The 17632-nt window shown below is 41.4% G+C and overlaps 1 protein-coding gene across 5 annotated transcripts in view; it reads right to left on the reverse strand.

Annotated features, from left to right (window-relative positions):
* TCF7 (transcription factor 7) overlaps window positions 1–17632 on the reverse strand; it is a 411229-nt gene that overhangs the window by 336114 nt on the left and 57483 nt on the right. The window lies entirely within an intron of this gene.

The following is a 17632-nucleotide window of genomic DNA, read 5'->3' on the forward strand; positions in this document are numbered from 1 at the left end:
ATTTTAAAATGTATATTATAGAAATCTGATTAAATACAAATGAAAGTGAACAATTACATAGTTAAGAGAAAAAGAACAAATATAATTATGAGACCAAACAGACTATCATGCCTTTTAAAAGTGCCACTTTTTTAGAAAATGAAATTAAGAGTACCAGGTAATTAAATGAAATGTATAGTGGTCCCCCCCTCCCCTCTTGTTTAATAAAAAGTGAAAGATCAGCATGTATGCTTAAAAATTTACATAGGAAAAAAATGACGTAAATGAACAGAAGGGAAATCCAAATCAAAGTTTGGTGTTACCATCCTATGCCTTCAAAACAGGATCAATTCTTCTAGATCCACTTGCACAGTTTCACACAGGCAGGTAGGTTGTTCCAAACATCTTGGAGAAGGAACAACGGATCTTCTGTGGATGTGAGCTGCCTCAAATCCTTCTGTCTCTTCATGCTATCCCAGACAGACTTGATGTTGAGATCAAAGCTCTGTGGGGGCCAAACCATCACTTCCAGGACTCTTCACTCTGAAGATAGTTCTTAACAGCAATGAAGTAAGGGAAAAATAAGTCTCTTCTGCTGCATTAAGTTTCCGGGGCCAACCACTGCGTCTATGCTCCCCAACGCTGCCTAATCAATGGTGTCCTCAATGCTGAGAAATACAGGCAGATACTTATGCCACACACACTATATATAGGCATCTACACATGCCATAACATATGGGAGGCATGTGATTGGCCCCAAAATTTATTCTGCAGCAGGACAACGACCCCAAACATACAGCTAATATAATTAAGAACTATCGTCAGTGTAAAAAAAACAAGGAGTTCTGGAAGTAGCCTACTGAGGAAGCCCATGAAGCAGACGCAACGAATATAGGGGGAAGAACCAATCCAGTAATGTCACACCACGGCCATCTTGATCTGGGAAGTGGGGAGTGGTGAGAAGGAGATGATGCCATATATTGTGTACATGCAGTTTTAAATAGCACTATTAAATGTGTTTTTAATACTTAGGTAATATATATATATATATATATATATATATATACACACACATACATACACACACACACATACAAAGAGCACTATTTGTCCCATTTTCTGTTTCCTACAAGCTATATTAATTTTCGAAGTGGTGCAAGCAGAGGAAACAAGCAGTGTGTTCAAGAGCTAGTCCTTTTAAATATCCTAGGAGGGAGCAAAAAGTGCATTTTGACCTCAGATTACCTACAGGAGGTCAAAAGGTGGAGGTGAGCATTTATTATTAACACATGGTGGAAGCATGCATGACACTATTGGTGCACTATGTGTGAGAAGATACCGAGCACCTCTTACACCTTGGTGATTGGAAGCACATTTTTATGGTTTTTATTTTTTTGTGGACATTTGGTATTAAGTGATTGATAAGATTTTATAAGTTGCGCTACATAATTTTGTACATTTAAGTACTTTAGGGGGTGTGGCAAAATCACCTTTAAGGTGTTTGAGCAGCACCTGGTATATTCAAATATTTGTATATTCGATTTATTTTGATGTTTAGACTGCACTAATTGCTCTATTTTATTAGGATGTGCTTTACTGCTGCCCCTCAAAATGAATTGGCTGACTCCTTGAAAATACACACCCTGTGTGGCTGATATCCTAATAGTCATTAAGGCAGAGTTATTGAATACAGAGCAATTGCCCCATGTAAAGAGTAATCTACAAAATGTCCAAATTAAATAGGATAAAAAAAAAATACAGCAAAAAAAAAATCCAATTATGTGTTAATTGAACATGGTCTATACCAGTGTCCAAGCTTTTGACTTTCCTGGGCCACATTGGAAGAAGAGGAATTGTCTTGGGTCATACATAAAATACACTATCAAAAAGGATAGCGGATGAGCAGAAGAAGTCGGGCAGATCACAGGTTAATGATCACCGATATAGATAATGTACCTGAGTAATAATACTTAATTTTTTTTATTAAAGTAAAAGAGGGTAATATAAATCTAATGTGATATTTCTTTTTGATAAACTAACGCTTCAATATCTGGTTCAATGGATGTAGTAGCAATTCACAATGAATTCTCAAGGTGCTCATCAGATATATTAGATCTATTTTGGCCTTTCATGTGCTTCATCCTTAAATAGTTGCTAACAAATATAGGTGCTGCCAAAAACTGATGACAGGAATAAGGCGTGATTGGGAAGAATAGGATATTTTCCTCTGCGATAAAACTTATAAAAGTCCAGTAAGGAGACACAGACAAATTTTACTTCGCCCACGTTTTCGCTAAGTGTATATCCATTTGTAAAAAGAAAAGAAATTAAGTAGGTTTAGGATTTTGTGTTGGGCCGCAGGTTGGAAAACTCTGGTCTATCAGTTCCCTTTTAATTTTTGCACTTTTTGCAGTTATTGAATTCAAGTTATAGATCATCAGTCCTCAGACTTTTTTCACCGGGGTCTCACATTTGTAGCAATGTAAATGTTGCTGGTCTATACTTCTAGTATGTGCCCAGTCTCTGGAATAACAGGTGCAAGCAGAAAGTTGTTTGTCCAGGCTCCGAACACTGTTCCATCAAAAATGCATGAACACATTCCAAGGGCATCAGACCATTCAACTGGACTAAAGCTGGCCATACATTATACAATTTTGAGTATTTTGCTTTAGATTTACCAAAAAACCTATAATAGAAGGTCAACAACACTTTCAGTTGTATCCAATTAGGCGTGCCCTTGCAAAACATAGTTGAAGGTAAATCTAAAGGAAATTGGGCAGGTATTGGACAGAAAATTGTATATAGTGTATGGTCAGCCTAAAGCGTACTGCAGTTCTGCCTGCGACTGCCCCACTCCAGAGTTTCATATGTGGGCTTGAAAACAGATCTCAACTGAATCTCAGAACCACAAACTAAAAACCCTAAATGATAAAGCAGGGTTCAAAATTTCAAGTACTGAGCTACTAGCCAGGCCTTAAGCTTAATTTTGAGAAAGCATTATTTTTGACTTTTTGATATTAAACATGTCCAGTAAGAAAAAAAAATAAATTTAGTCATAAATTTTAGGCCAAAATTTATTCTGCTACATTTCTTTGCTAAAAAAAAAATCAAAATATGTGTAAATTAATTGGTTTACGTGAAAGTTATAGTTTAAAAATAGCGGTATATATACACTGGCATTATTTTTTTTAAATTTTTACTAGTATTGGCGGCGATAAGCGACTTATAGCAGGACTGCGGTGGGCATTCTGACACTCTGACACTTGGGGGAACTGATTTGGTGTCACCGATATCCCCAGTGACACCAATAAAGTGATCAGTGCTAATAAAATGCACTGACACTCTACTTATGACACTGGGTAGGAAGGGGTTAACATCTGAGGCGATCAAAGGATTACCTGTGTGCTGGGCGTGTTTTACTATGGGCTGTGTGCTTCACTGTAAGCACACTGCTTTGTACGGCTGTTTACGAACAGTTCTCCCCCCCCGTTGGAGATCCTCAGGAATCACTGGGTGTCGGCGAGCAATCACCAGCCTGGACCCGGTGACCGACAGCTGCGAATGGCGGCACGGGTAGGGCGTGTACCCCCTACCCAGAAATACCAAATCACGTATATATACACACGTGATGAACACCCGTGCCTCCCTGTAACAGTATTGCTGCTATAGGGCGGATGGGAAGCGGTTACCAAAAAGCAATGTAAACATAAAGGGAAAAAAAGTGCTTTAAATCAATAGAGAAACACAATGACACAATGCAGAGGCCAGTGGTGAGACGCATTGTGCAGGGAGAAGGAAGGAAGCAAGGGAGGGAGTAAGGGAAAGAAAGAATGGAGGGAAAAAAGGAAGAAAGGAAGAAGGGAAGGGGAGGGGAGGTCGGATTCAAACAGCTCAGTCATCACAGGGCTGCCGGCTCTGTAAAAGTATTTCCCGCCCACACATCCTCTTCTGAGAAGCTGCACAGACTGGAGTGTGGACGGGCACAGGGGGAGGCAGAGCAGATTCAGTCTCTCTATCCTACTGGTGTGGGGAGGGGGAGCAGTTACAAGCACCGATCTCCCTGTATGGCTTTCAATGAAGAATCTGGAAGCCGCCTCTCCTCCTCTGCCTCCTGCAGTTTTCAGCTGCTTCATTGACAGCCATCAGTGCTTGTAACTGCCCCCATCGCCGCTCTTCCCAACATCCTCTAGTCCCGGGCCCTGCTCACCCCCATTTAATTTCCACTCGCCCAATGCAACCAGGCGAGTAGAAGGTTTGAGGGGTTAATAAAGTATTATTATATTCAACACAAACTCACCCATCCATGTCTCCATACTTTATTTTGTTGAATATGCATTTTGAAAATCCCCCTCCCCCACCCAGCATTTCAAGTTGTGGCAATCTGAACGAGGATTCGCGTAGCATTTACTTCCTAAAATCCATCTATGCTCAAGCACGCAGGCAGGAGGGTGGAGCTTAAGTGTACTTTTGTCTGGTACAATAACGTGTGTTGAATTATTTCACATCACTGAAGTCCATTTTTGTTGGGAGCCTCACATTCTAAAACTTGATGACCATTAAGCCTCACTTTAAGTCCTCATGCACACTGGACATTTTTACAGCTGCTGTTTTTGGCTTTTGGCATTTTTTTCTATAGCCAGTAAACTCACCAGCATGTTATACTGTGTGTTCATGCACACATAAGCTGTAATCAGTGTTTTTTGGCAGGGATGTTTTTTGGCTAGAAAAAAAACCCAGAACTAGTGGGTTTCTAAAGGAGTTTTTTAGCTGTAAAAATACTCTAATGCTGAAAAACGTTGCAAAATGCAGTAAGACACAGAAAACTGCGGTAAAATACGGCAAACCAGCGAGTTCGGACTTTTTTTGGAGCAAAAAAAAAACGATAAAAACCGCAAGCGCGGAAAAACGCGGCTAAATGCTAATGCAAGAACGCCAAAAACACTGAACAAACTTAACGTTAACATGGCTTTACACAGCTAACGCTACCAAAGTTATTAAAATGCACAGTGTGCATGGAGCCTAAAGCAGCAAACAGCAGTATAATATGTAAATAAATATGATCTTGTGTTTATACCAGATAAATAAGATTTAAAAGCACAAATTGTATAACCACTTTTGGGTAGGGGACATGCGGCTCTCTCCACCCGCGCCGCCATTGGCAGCCTCACCGGTCGATCACTGGGTCCCAGCCGGTGACTCCCCGCTGGCACACGGCGATCGCCGCGTATCACCGATGAGGGAAAGACCTGTATGTAAACAATACAGATCTCTCCAATGTGCTGACACAGTAAAGCACACACACAGCACACAGTTAACCCTTTGTTAACCCCTCCCTGCCCAGTGTCATTAGTACAGTGTCAGTGCTTTTTATTAGCACTGATGTCACTGGGGATGTCAGTGAAAGCCCAATTGTCAAAGTAATGCAGAGCCGTATTGCAAAAAATAGCCTGGTCAGGAAGAGGGTAAATCCTCTGGAGGGCAAGTGAATAGTGTTTTGGGTTTCTGTGCACTGTTCCTTGCCTTTTTTAAAAAAAATTACCCTGGACAAATAAAACTGAACATGCAATTAAAAAATGCATATGCAGAAGTTACCTTCGATAAAAAACCATGTCAAAACAATTAATCGAGCCAACCAAGTTTCATTTTTTAAAACTCTCTAATGTTTACTTAATGCAGTGTTTCTCAACTCCAGTCCTCATGGACCCCCAACAGGTCATGTTTTCAGGATTTCCCTCAGATGAAACAGCTGTGGTAATTACTAAGGCAGTGAAACTGATCAAATCACCTGTGCAAAATAATGGAAATCCTGAAAACATGACCTGTTGGGGGTCCATGAGGACTGGAGTTGAGAAACACTGACTTAATGTCACAGCTTTTTGTTACAGATTTTCCCTTTCCCTGGATGTTGCACATCAGGCAGTTTACCAGGAACCTTCTCTGTAGCCATTTGGACTATTGTTTAAAAGTTTGTATGCATTTAACCGCTTTTACCATCTTTAGGATGTACAGTATATGTGCGCTTTACTGTGCTATTGTTTGTGGACTTGCTGACCAAAAGCTGCTTAAATCTAAATTTGTTTGTTGTGAAAGTACCAGATACTCTAACCAGTTTTCAAAAAAAAAAAAATGGTGGTGAAGATACCAACACAAAAGATGATTTGTAGGTATCCATTGAGTTACATTTGTTCAGCTAACTGAAAGAGCACTCCTAAGTTTAAGAAAAAAAAAAAAAAAAAAACTTAATTTCACCTCACTAAAACTAAAATATCATTTTAGAAAACACCCTATGAGCCTGCAAACATTTTTAAAACCCCAAAGCAAAACAATTGTTAGAAGTCTAAAATGCAATCAGGGTGGGAAAAATGCAACCTAAAATTACACTGGGAAATAATTCCGTAATTAAATGTTGTAGGGGAGAATTCAAGAATTATATTTTTGGACACAAGATCCTCTGAAAAGCAATGTGGTAAACTAAAGCCACAGTCCACGTGACATCTCGGCATATGATTTTAGGGAGTATCAGGATTCAGATGTCTTGTTCTCTTGGCAAGCCATTGTCGAGTATCCTTTTAAAAAGTAGGAAACTGCATACATCCCTCAATATAAATTGCAAAATCTTAAATTTATTCTATACTTAAAGTTCCTTGGCAGCTATTTTCAGCATAACGCAACAAGACATGTAGAATGGTGTACAATTCAATGTCAAGTTAAATGTACACATAGACTATAATATGGTATTATAGGTTACTGTACAGTAATACTGGCCACACACATCAATTTTAAATCTTTTTATGCATTTTTTTTTACTGTACAGAACAAGCACTTGCAATGTTTCAATCTAATCTATATTACAGATCAGCCAATTTCAGACACCTTGCTACTTTTTCAACTTGACCAACAGATTAAAAAAACAAAACAAAAAAAACACTCCGACACTATTCAAACATTCCAGCTGGATTTAAAAAAAAAATACAAAAATTGCATTGAGCATATGTGTAAACCAATTAAAGAGTTAATAAACTCGAAGATAAAAAACACTTTTCCCCTGAAAAGCAACGTTATAGTGTGCATCGCAGAATGGCCGAGTTGCAATTTCATCACTTGATGTTTACGACACAGGGCTCTGAAGGAACGGCACGGAGCGCCGGAAGCTGCACAAGTAAATATCTCCTAAACAGTGCATGTTTAGGAGATATTTACAGTATCTACAGGCAAGCCGTATTATGGGCTTACCTGTAGCAAAACCCTAAAAATGCGGCTTTACTACCACTTTGACCAGTTGCCGTCCACCCTATAGCAGATTTACTCCCAGCTCAAAATGAGAAATATAAACGTGGTCTACACTCCCGACATGTTGACAGGCAGGGGGTGTGCGTACCTGCCCACGCTGTGATTCAGTACAGCACTGATCAAATCACCAGATCCAGGCCAGTTATGTTTGCCTGGACCTGCTGATTGGTTGTACTGAATCAGAGATTATCCTGTGCCTGTGTTTACAGAACACAGGCATAGGAAATGATACATTCTTCTCTCTCTGGAGCACATTCTATTCCAGAAAAAGAAGAAAGCAGATCCACGTCAAAGCGCTACACTGACACAGTAAAAGCACAGCTAGGTCACATTTAATCCCCTGATCGGCCCCCCAGTTAACCCTTTCACTGCCCTGTCACCAGTGTCATTACTACATTTAAAGGTCAGTGGGTGGATCGCTGCTATGCTTCGGCATATCTTTTTTAAACATTTTTTGCCAGAGATGGATATGAATGGGCTGAACAAAAAAAAACAAAGAACATTTTGTGTATACCCAAGAAGTGGGTGGATACAGGGTGGTATTTTCTAATGGTGAGCATACCACACACACTTTTTGCCAGATATTTCTTCTCTTTTTTTCATTCAGCCCAAAGGCTGCATTAAAAAAAAAAGAAACATCATTTGTGCCAAACAAGGACAAGTGACATACACCAGTACGTCGCTTGTCCTTGTTTGGCACATATGATGTTTCTTTTTTTATAACGCTGCCTTTGGGCTGAATGAAAAAACAGAAGAAATATCTGGATTTTGAGTGATTATACCATAATGATGCCTGCAGCTACAGACATCGTCTTGGTATAGTTTTTTTCTGCTGGTGGTCGGCTTTCATGTAAAAGCAATCCTAGTGGCTAATTAGCAGCTGGACTGCTTTTATAAGCAGTGGGAGGGGATACCTCCTTCTCCTGCTGCTTTCCATGGCTTTCCTGTCACTGCCTATTGTTATCACAGGGGATATTTACATTCTCTGTGATAACAATAAAAGTGATTTAAAAAAAAAAATGAAAAGGGAAGGTGGGAAAAAAAAATAAAATCAAAATTTCAAAAAGTATATTTTTTCCTAAAAATTTGCCTTTGAAAATTTGCTGCACAAGTACTGTGAAACATAAAAAATTGCAACACACACCACTTCATTCTCTATGGCCTCTGCCTAAAAAATATATAAATGTTTGGGGGTTCAAAAGTAATTTTCTAGCAAAAAAATACAGATTTTTTTGCCATTTGAATAGAGTATCAGAAAATGCCTGGTCTTCAAGTAGTTAGAAAAGTGGATGATGTGTAGCATAAGCTTCTAATGGTGGGCACAAAATGCCAGGATAACAAACCCTTCCCCCCCCCAAATAACTCCTCTTTGGAAAGTAGAAACCCCAAACTATTTGCTCAGAGACAATAGAAGAATTTATTTTTTATCACAAGTTCTTGGAAAGGGACCAAAAAGTTTTTTTTTTGTGTTTTTTTTTTTTTTTTTTTTACACAAAGCTGTCACTTAAATGATATATTGCTCACACATGTCATGGGTACATTATATGTGGAATTACACCCCAAAATACATTCTGCTACTTCTCCAAAGTATGGAGAGAGACCTTTTGGCAGTCTAGCCACGTACAGGGCCCCAAAATCTAAAAGGCACCGTCAGGCTTTTATAGGGCTTTACTTCATCATTACACTTCCTGACAACCTATCACAGTTTCGGAGGCCCTGAAATGCCAGAATACTACAACCCCGCCCCAAATGACCCCTATTTGGAAAGTAGACACCGAGGTATTTACGTACGAGGCATGGCGAGTACTTTGCAGATCTTGTTTGTTGCCACATGTTTTTTGGAAAATGAAAAAAAACAAAAACTTACTTTTCTTCCATTGACTCAACATGCCTCTCAGCAAAATAGGCTTGGGTGTCTACTTTCCAAAAAATGGGACATGGGGGGGGGGGAGGTGCCCTTGTGGAGACCTGCATTGATCAGGCACAGAAAAAACCCAGATCTCTTCATATAGTTTCTGCAACCATGAATATTTCAGTTAGACCACAAATTATTAGAAATATTGCATGATGCACATAAGCCCCCCAAAAAATAAAATTCAGAAAAACACATAGGGCTTTCACTTTAAAATAAGAAGAGTAAAATATCAATGTACAAAAATACGCTCACTTCAAATGTGCAAAATAAACATTAGTGTGCAAAGTCCATTATGAATGTCCCTTTAAAAAAACAGTCCTTGCTCCAGTGCATTAATGTGCCACAGCAGCAAAAAAAAAAAAAAAAAAACACTTTGTGCTGTGATCCCTGTTTTACCATGAACTATTAGGCCCCTTTCACACTGACAGTCCAACCGAGTCTGCCTGTCAGTTTTTCAGGTGGACCCAATCGTACCATCCATAGACCTCTATGGACCAGCGGGTGTCAGCGGACACCCGCCAGCATCCGGTCCTATCCTGTACACCAAAAACAGACAGATTCGTTCCCCATCTGTCTGATGGATCGGACTGGATCGCAGTCAGATGGAAACAGACAGGCGGTCCGTTTCCATCTGTCCTCCCCATAGAAGACAGCAGGCAGTGACCTATCATCTGCCTGCTCAGCGGGGATCAGCAGAGAGATCCCCCGCTGAGAAGGTGAACCTGCTGACGGGTCCACCCTGACTAAAAGGGCCCTTAGACAGGATCATTTTGTTTGTTGCTGGCTGGCAAGTGAGTTGGGAATTTTTGTTTGTTGATTTTTTTTTTTTACGTGTGGCCCTTCCATGTGCTCCTTGCCTCAAAGGCCAGTAATAGATTGGGGTGGATGCCATTTGTTAGCACTGTTGGTGATTTACAAAGGGGACACACTTGATACCTTTGCTGCCATTGTGCTATTGCTGGGTGTCCAGCGTGTTCTTATACCTTTAAGAAGGGGTAGGCTCCTTCCAGACATACCTACCCTTAATCTATCCATTGTTATAGATGTACTCCAACTTTGGAGACTCCAAATTTATAGAGTTAGGACTACAGATGTACTGGGGTGCTGTGAAATGGTTTTTCAGCTTATGCATACAATTTTCAACAGTATTGTTAACAGTAGTCAACATTTATATTTATATAATCCTCCCGCGCTCAGAATGTCAACCTCTAAATATAGCTGCTAACACCCTGCCACATATCACAATTGACAATATTGAAATATAGTAACTTGGTGCTGCACTAATAATTAATCCTTTGGAATAAAATAAGTAGGAAAATATCACAAAAAGAGCATAAAAATCTCAAAAATATAGAATACACATGAAAATAATATATAACCGTGAAACCCCCAAAGTACTAGATCTAGAATATATATAAAAAGATATATAGAATAGAATACACAGGTACCTATATTTCTTGGCAATTAGCAGTCTGGCACGGAATATACTTGTAGGTGTATTTTCTACATCACTAGTCATTTGTGCAATTTAGCACAGTAGTGGTGCGATTTTATTTTATCACTCATATGGCACTTATTAAGGATTGTCACTTATAAATCACCGATTTAGGGTGTACTTAGGTTACACCTTAGATATATTTTGGGGGTTTTACCGTCATATATGATTTTGCACATTCATGTGTATTCTATATATCTATTTTATTTATAATTTGATATCCATTAGTCACCTATTTAATGTGCATGTAGGTAACACTCTAGATCTAGTACTTTGGGGGTTCCACGAATATATATTATTTTCATGTGTACTCTATTCTATATTTATTTTTGAGATGTATATGCTCTTTGTGATATTTTTCTGCTTATTTTATTCCAAAGGATTAATTAATAGCACAGCACCAAGTTATTATATTTTAGTAGTCAACATTTGCATACTGTCAGCAAGAGCGAAAGAGGGTAAAATCCAAAACTTTGGAGTTGTCACCAAAACAAGAGTTGAAATATCTAATAGGGACACCTGTTCAGGTGACATATGTCTATGCAGGGAATTCCCATTATTTGGTGGAGATTTCATTTTCCCCCGTGTGTCCAGGGAAAAAAAAGTGAAGAGAGATTTCCTCAGTAGGACACAACAAAAAACAACAAAAAAAAAAAAACGAAAAAAAAAACTGACAACTTGATACCTCTTTATTCAAAACAGAAAAAGGTTTGCCTATACATGCCCAAGCTTAAAATATGGCAGTATTAATACAGTATAAACAAGTAATGTGATATTGATGCATCAAAACAATAACTTACAAATAAATTATTTATAAACTAACTATGGATTATTTTGGTACATGCATGTACAGTAGAAGGCAACCTATATGTAAACTTGATCCTGGTTTTGGTACTGCCATTAAAGAGAAACAAAATAAAAATATAACAGATACTGTTAAGGGCCATGCAAATTCTCTTAATCATAAACAAGTTTTTTTTATTATTATTACAGTGAATTAAAAAAAAATAGTCTTGGTTTAGAATTTCCTGGGAATTCTAGCATTAAATGCCTGGAATGGGAAATCATCATCCACAAAATTAAGCATCAAAGAACTTTCTCATCTTCATACTTAAAATCAGACTTCATAGTAGACTCCAGTGGAAAGAATACCACAGGGTGTTTTATTGCTCCCACAAAAAGCAGCTAACAGCTGGGAACTGTTTAAAACTAAAGTCAGCTCAAATAGTCCTAAACTCTGTGAAAAAAAAGGTGCTGTACTTATTTTATTTTTGTTCACATACACTGCTCAAAAAATAAAAAACACTTTTAAGTGCTGGATATCTATACTGATATGGACTGGGTAATTTGTTAGGAACATAAGGATGCCCCATTATTTGATAGAAATGAAAATTATTAACCAACAGTGGACTGAATTCAAAGACACCTTGAAAATCAAAGTGAAAAAGTGATGTAGCAGGCTAGCCTGTTTTGCTGAAGTTTCATTGCAGCACCTCAAAACGGTACTCAGAAGCTTGTGTGGCCCTCACGTGCTTCTATGCATGCCTGACAACACCAGGGCATGCTCCTAATGAGAGGGTGGATGGTGTCCTAGGGTGTTTCCTCCCAGATCTGGACCAGAGTATCACTGAGCTCCTGTAGAGTTTGAGGTGCAACCTGGGGCATCGGATGGACAAAAACATGATATCCCAGAGCTGTTCTATTGGATTTAGGTCAGGCGAGCATGCAGGCCATTCGATGGTATCAATTCTTTCATCCTCCAGGAACTGCCTGCATACTCTCGCCACATGAGGCCGGGCATAGTCGTGCACCAGGAGGAACCACGACCCACTGCATCAGTGAAGGGTCTGACAATGGGTCCAAGGATTTCATCCCAATACCTAATGGCAGTCAAGGTGCCATTTTCTAGCCCGTAGAGGTCTGTGCGTCCCTCCATGGATATGACTCCCCAACTATTTTTATTATTATTATTATACAAGATTTATATAGCGCCAATAGTTTGCTCGGCGCTTTACAATATACTATCACTGACCCACCACCAAAACGCTCATGTTGAATGATGTTACAGGCAGCATAACATTCTCCATGACTTCTCCAGACCCTTTCAGTTCTTTCACATGCTCAGGGTGAACCTGCTTTCATCTGTGAAAAGCACAAGGTGCCAGTGGTGGACCTGCCAATTCTAGTGTTCATTGGCAAATGCCAATCAAGCTCTATGGTGCCAAGCACTGACCACAGGGCTCACTAGAGGACATCGGGCCCTCAGACCACCCTCATGCAGTCTGTTTCTGATTGTTTTATCAGTGACATTCATGCCAGTGGCCTGGCTTGAGGTCATTTTGTGAGGCTCTGGCAGTGCTCATCCTGTTCCTCCTTGCACAAAAGAGCAGATACCAGTCCTGCTGATGGGTTAAGGATCTTCTATGGCCCTGTCCAGCTCTCCTAGAGTAACTGCCTGGTCTCCTGGAGTCTTCTCCATGCTCTTGAGACTGTGCTGGGAGACACCACAAACCTTCTGGCAATGGTACGTTTTGATGTGCCATCCTGGAGGAGTTGGACTGCCTGTGCAACCTCTGTAGGGTCCAGGTATCGCCTCATGCTACCAGCAGCAACACTCACCCTAGCCAAATGCAAAACTAGTAAAAACCAGTCAGAAAAAATGAGTAAGGGAAAAAATTGCCAGTAGCCTCCACCTGTAAAACCATTCCTGTTTTGGGGGTCATCTCATTGTTGCCCATCTAGTGCACCTGTATTTAATTTCATTAACACCAAAGCAGCTGAAACTGATAAACAACCCCCTCTGCTACTTAACTGACCAGATCAATATCGCAGGAGTTTAATGGATGTGATGCTATACTCTGACTAAAAAGTGTTCCTTTAATTTTTTTGAGCAGTGTATATTAAAGCCTACATGCTTAACGAAGCTTTGATGGACAAACAGTTACATATTTTGCAAGTACACTAGAGCGCCAAGATATTCATTATTTTAAAACACTAGCTATTAACACACACTTTTCCTTTCTCAAGATTGTCAATTGGGCCACGAAAAATAAACTTTGTTCCTGAAATGCACCTAGGCACAGATGTACATCATTTCTGGAGGCCCTGAAATGTCAGCACAGTATAAATACCCCCCCCCCCCCCCCCAAATGACCCCTTTTTGGAAAGTAGAGAGTCCAAGGAATTAAGTAAGAGGCATGGCAAGTTTTAATTTTTTCCCCACAATTCTTGGGAAAATTAAGACACAATTCTTGTCCTAAGTATAGCGAAACCACATGCGAGAGACTTTTTCACAGCCTGGCCACATACAGAGACCTAACATCCAAGTAGCACCTTCAGGCGTTCTAGGGGCATATATAACACATCTAATTTCCTGACTACCCATCACATTTTAGAAGGCCTTGGAGCAACAGGACAGTGGAAACCCACAAAATGACCCCAATTGTTTCAAAATGTGGAAAGTTGTCAATTTATAAGATATTTCTAAAACACAGCATGGGCACAGCAAGAAATACACCCCAAAATACATTCAGCTATTCCTCCTGATGACACATGTATGAGACTTTTTCACTGCCTAGCTAAACAAAGGGTAAACAAAAAAAGATCACCTGTGGTTATAATAGAGCAGTTATCATCCAGGCAGCAGGCAGGAATATGGTCCATAAAAAGTCCTGGGACATTACAGGTATCCGGCAGAGATATGGTGAGCACAGCCAAAGTATTTGTCCAGGCAGCAGGCAGGAACATCAAGCTTAGGGCCTAGGCACAGGGGTAGAGGCTTCGTCCCACCCAGGTCTTTTGAAGCCTCCAGACTAAGAGACCCTGATCTGGGAAATACCCGGAGAAATAAAAAACTGATTTTCTGTACTCGGAACATTACTACTCTCAAGGCCCCTCACATCTGCGAGACCCCTGTGTTATCTTGAAACCCACTACTACAGTACAGGGTAAACCATCAGCCCAAGCAGCAGGCAAAAAACATGGTCGATTAACAGGCTCTAGGTCAGTGCAGGTTGAAGGCAGAAATGTGGTTGATAAATAATCCAGACGGCAGGCAGGCATAATCGGTAAACAGGCCAGGACCAGTTAACGTGGAAGGCAGAAAAATGGTCAATCAAGGCAGCAGGCAAACGATCAGCACAGATATTCAAAATTGGGAAACGCCACTAAATCATCACTAAACCCACAACAGTAAAAATCAGTCTGCATATGCAGTAAAGCATGCTGGTTATACTCACTGCGGAACCTAAGGGGTTAATCCTCCACACTGTGTAAAAAGGAAGTTTGATCCTCTCTTCTCTGATTTCCCCCCCCCCTTCTTCCAGTGTCTCCCAAATTGGTGTATATTGCAATAGTTTTTGGGTTTTTTTCTTGGGAGAATGCATGTGATCAGCACAGGGCCAATCAGCACCCTCCAGACTGAGGTCAGGGGCCCTGAATCATGCTACAGGAGAATGAAAACTCCTCCGACAAGCCATAACCAGTGCTCTGCTGAACACTGATAGAAATCACAAGACTGCTATATACTGTTGATGAGACAAGGTATTTTGCAGTTTATATTTACTAAAATAGTCACATTTCCACGTTGTGTGTACTGTGGGAGACCAGATATAGTGAATGCAGGTTCTTGGGTTTAGTAACACTTTAAAAAATAAGGGAAAGTAATTTTAGGGATGTGTGATAATTTTGGAAGCAGTCTCCAATGTATAGGCCTGGTTGGGAGGGACATTGGGGACAATGAAAACTGATGTCTCTCCTAACTTCCCCCTCTGCTGCATACCCTAAATTTTTTTGTGTCTTCGTCCCATTTTTGTTGGTGGAATGTTTTCAGGGAAATGGTGCTGATGAAGTCTACTCACACAATCAGAGTAAATGCTTTCTGGTGGAAATCCTTGCTGGTAGATCAGGGCAGTGAGGACATCTTCTATAAATATGAGGAAGGTGGTGAGTCTGTTGAATTTTGATAGGTGGCATATGCATTATAAATGGCCAAATGGAAAAAGTAAATTGCAACTTTTATAGAAGAGGGACTTTCTTGTTGAGAAATAGGGCTGTAGCATCTGATCATTTAAATCCACACCCCCCAACTGTAATAATGGATACTGTGACGGACAGCAGAAATATTATTTTATTTTTGTGTTGTTTTGTTAACACTTGTGGTCAAAAGTCAGCTTGTCTGCTTTGTTTATAATTTGAAGTTCCTGTGCCCCGCAGGGGGTGGGAGGTGAGAGCTATACCAGGAAGGAGCGCAGACAGCATGGTTTCCTGTGGCTGAGAAAAGCCAGACGTGTCTGCACCGGGGGCTTGTGGCTTGGGGAAATTGAAAGGACCTATGTGGGGAGAAGGACTCTTAGAATGGGCAGAGCTTGAGTCAGGATGGCCAGAGCCGCTCATGGCTGCAGGCCTAACTAGGAGATGCATTGAACTGTACTTTGCTTTGTGCATTGCTGGGACTTGTGGTTCTACATTGCCTGTGTAGTCTTGAAGCTGCGGCCAAGACACATAGCCCTCTGAAGGCCCCTTGAGGAGTTGGTGCCTATCTGCCTAGACTTCCTCTGCTGAGGCCACTGCTGGTTGGTGAGTCCCTGAATTGCTACCCTATGAACTGCCCTCTGCTGTGTGCCTGGACTTTACCTATTGCCTGCCAGCCTGCCCTCTGCTGTGTGCCCGGACTTACCCATTGCCTGCCAGCCTGCCCTCTGCTGTGTGCCCGGACTTACCCATTGCCTGCCAGTCTGCCCTCTGCTTTGTGCCCGGACTTTACCTACTGCCTGCCAGCCTGCCCTCTGCTGTGTGCCCGGACTTTACCCATTGCCTGCCTGAACTGCCCTCTGCTGTGTGCCCAGACTTTACGCATTGCCTGCCTGAACTGCCCTCTGATGTGTGCCCGGATTTACCCATTGCCTGCCAGCATGCCCTCTGCTGTGTGCCCGGACTTTACCCATTGCCTACCAGCCTGCCCTCTGCTGTGTGCCCAGACTTTACGCATTGCCTGCCTGAACTGCCCTCTGATGTGTGCCCGGATTTACCCATTGCCTGCCAGCATGCCCTCTGCTGTGTGCCCGGACTTTACCCATTGCCTACCAGCCTGCCCTCTGCTGTGTGCCCTGACTTTACCCATTGCCTGCCAGCCTGCCCTCTGCTGTGTGCTCTAGACTTACCCATTGCCTGCCAGCCTGCCCCTCTGCTGTGTGCCCGGACTTTACCCATTGCCTGCGTGAATTGCCCTCTGCTGTGTGCCCGGACTTTACCCATTGCCTGCCAAGCTGCCCCTCTTCTGTGTGCACCCAAACTTAACCCTTGTTATACCTTTCCAGTGCCCCCCAAATCACTCAATAAAAGCCTTGTGTGACAGGACCCTGACACTGGAACACCAATCAACGACCCATTTTCAATGCCCTGGCTGAGGGAAGTAGGTTCTCACCAAATATTTGACGGTACATTGCCCCATCCATCCTCCCTTTGATGAGGTGCAGTTGTCCTGTCCACTTAGCAGAAAAACACCCCCAAAGCAGAATGTTTCCACCACCATGTTTGACAGTCAGGATGGTGTTCTTGGGGTCATAGGCAGCATTCCTCCTCCTCCAAACACGGTTAGTTGAGTTGATGCCAAAGAGCTCGATTTTGGTCTCATCTGACCACAACACTTTCAACCTCCTCTGCATCATTCAGATGTTCAGTGGCAAACTTCAGATGGACCTGGACATGTGCTTTCTTGAGCAGAGGGACCTTGCTAGAACTGCAGGATTCCAATCCTTGTCAGAGTAGTGTGTTACCAATTGTTTTCTTGGTGACTGTGGTCCCAGCTGCCTGGAGATCATTGACAAGATCCTCACGTGTAGTTCTGGGATGATTCCTCACTGTTCTCATAATCATTGACACTCCACGAGGTGAGATCTTGCATGGTGCACCAGACCTAGGGAGACTGACAGTTTTGTGTTTCTTCCATTTGC

The sequence above is a fragment of the Staurois parvus genome, unplaced genomic scaffold (genome assembly GCF_062004578.1).
Source record: "Staurois parvus isolate SC_StPar_1 unplaced genomic scaffold, SC_StPar_1.0 ptg000085l, whole genome shotgun sequence".
NCBI lineage: Eukaryota > Metazoa > Chordata > Amphibia > Anura > Ranidae > Staurois > Staurois parvus.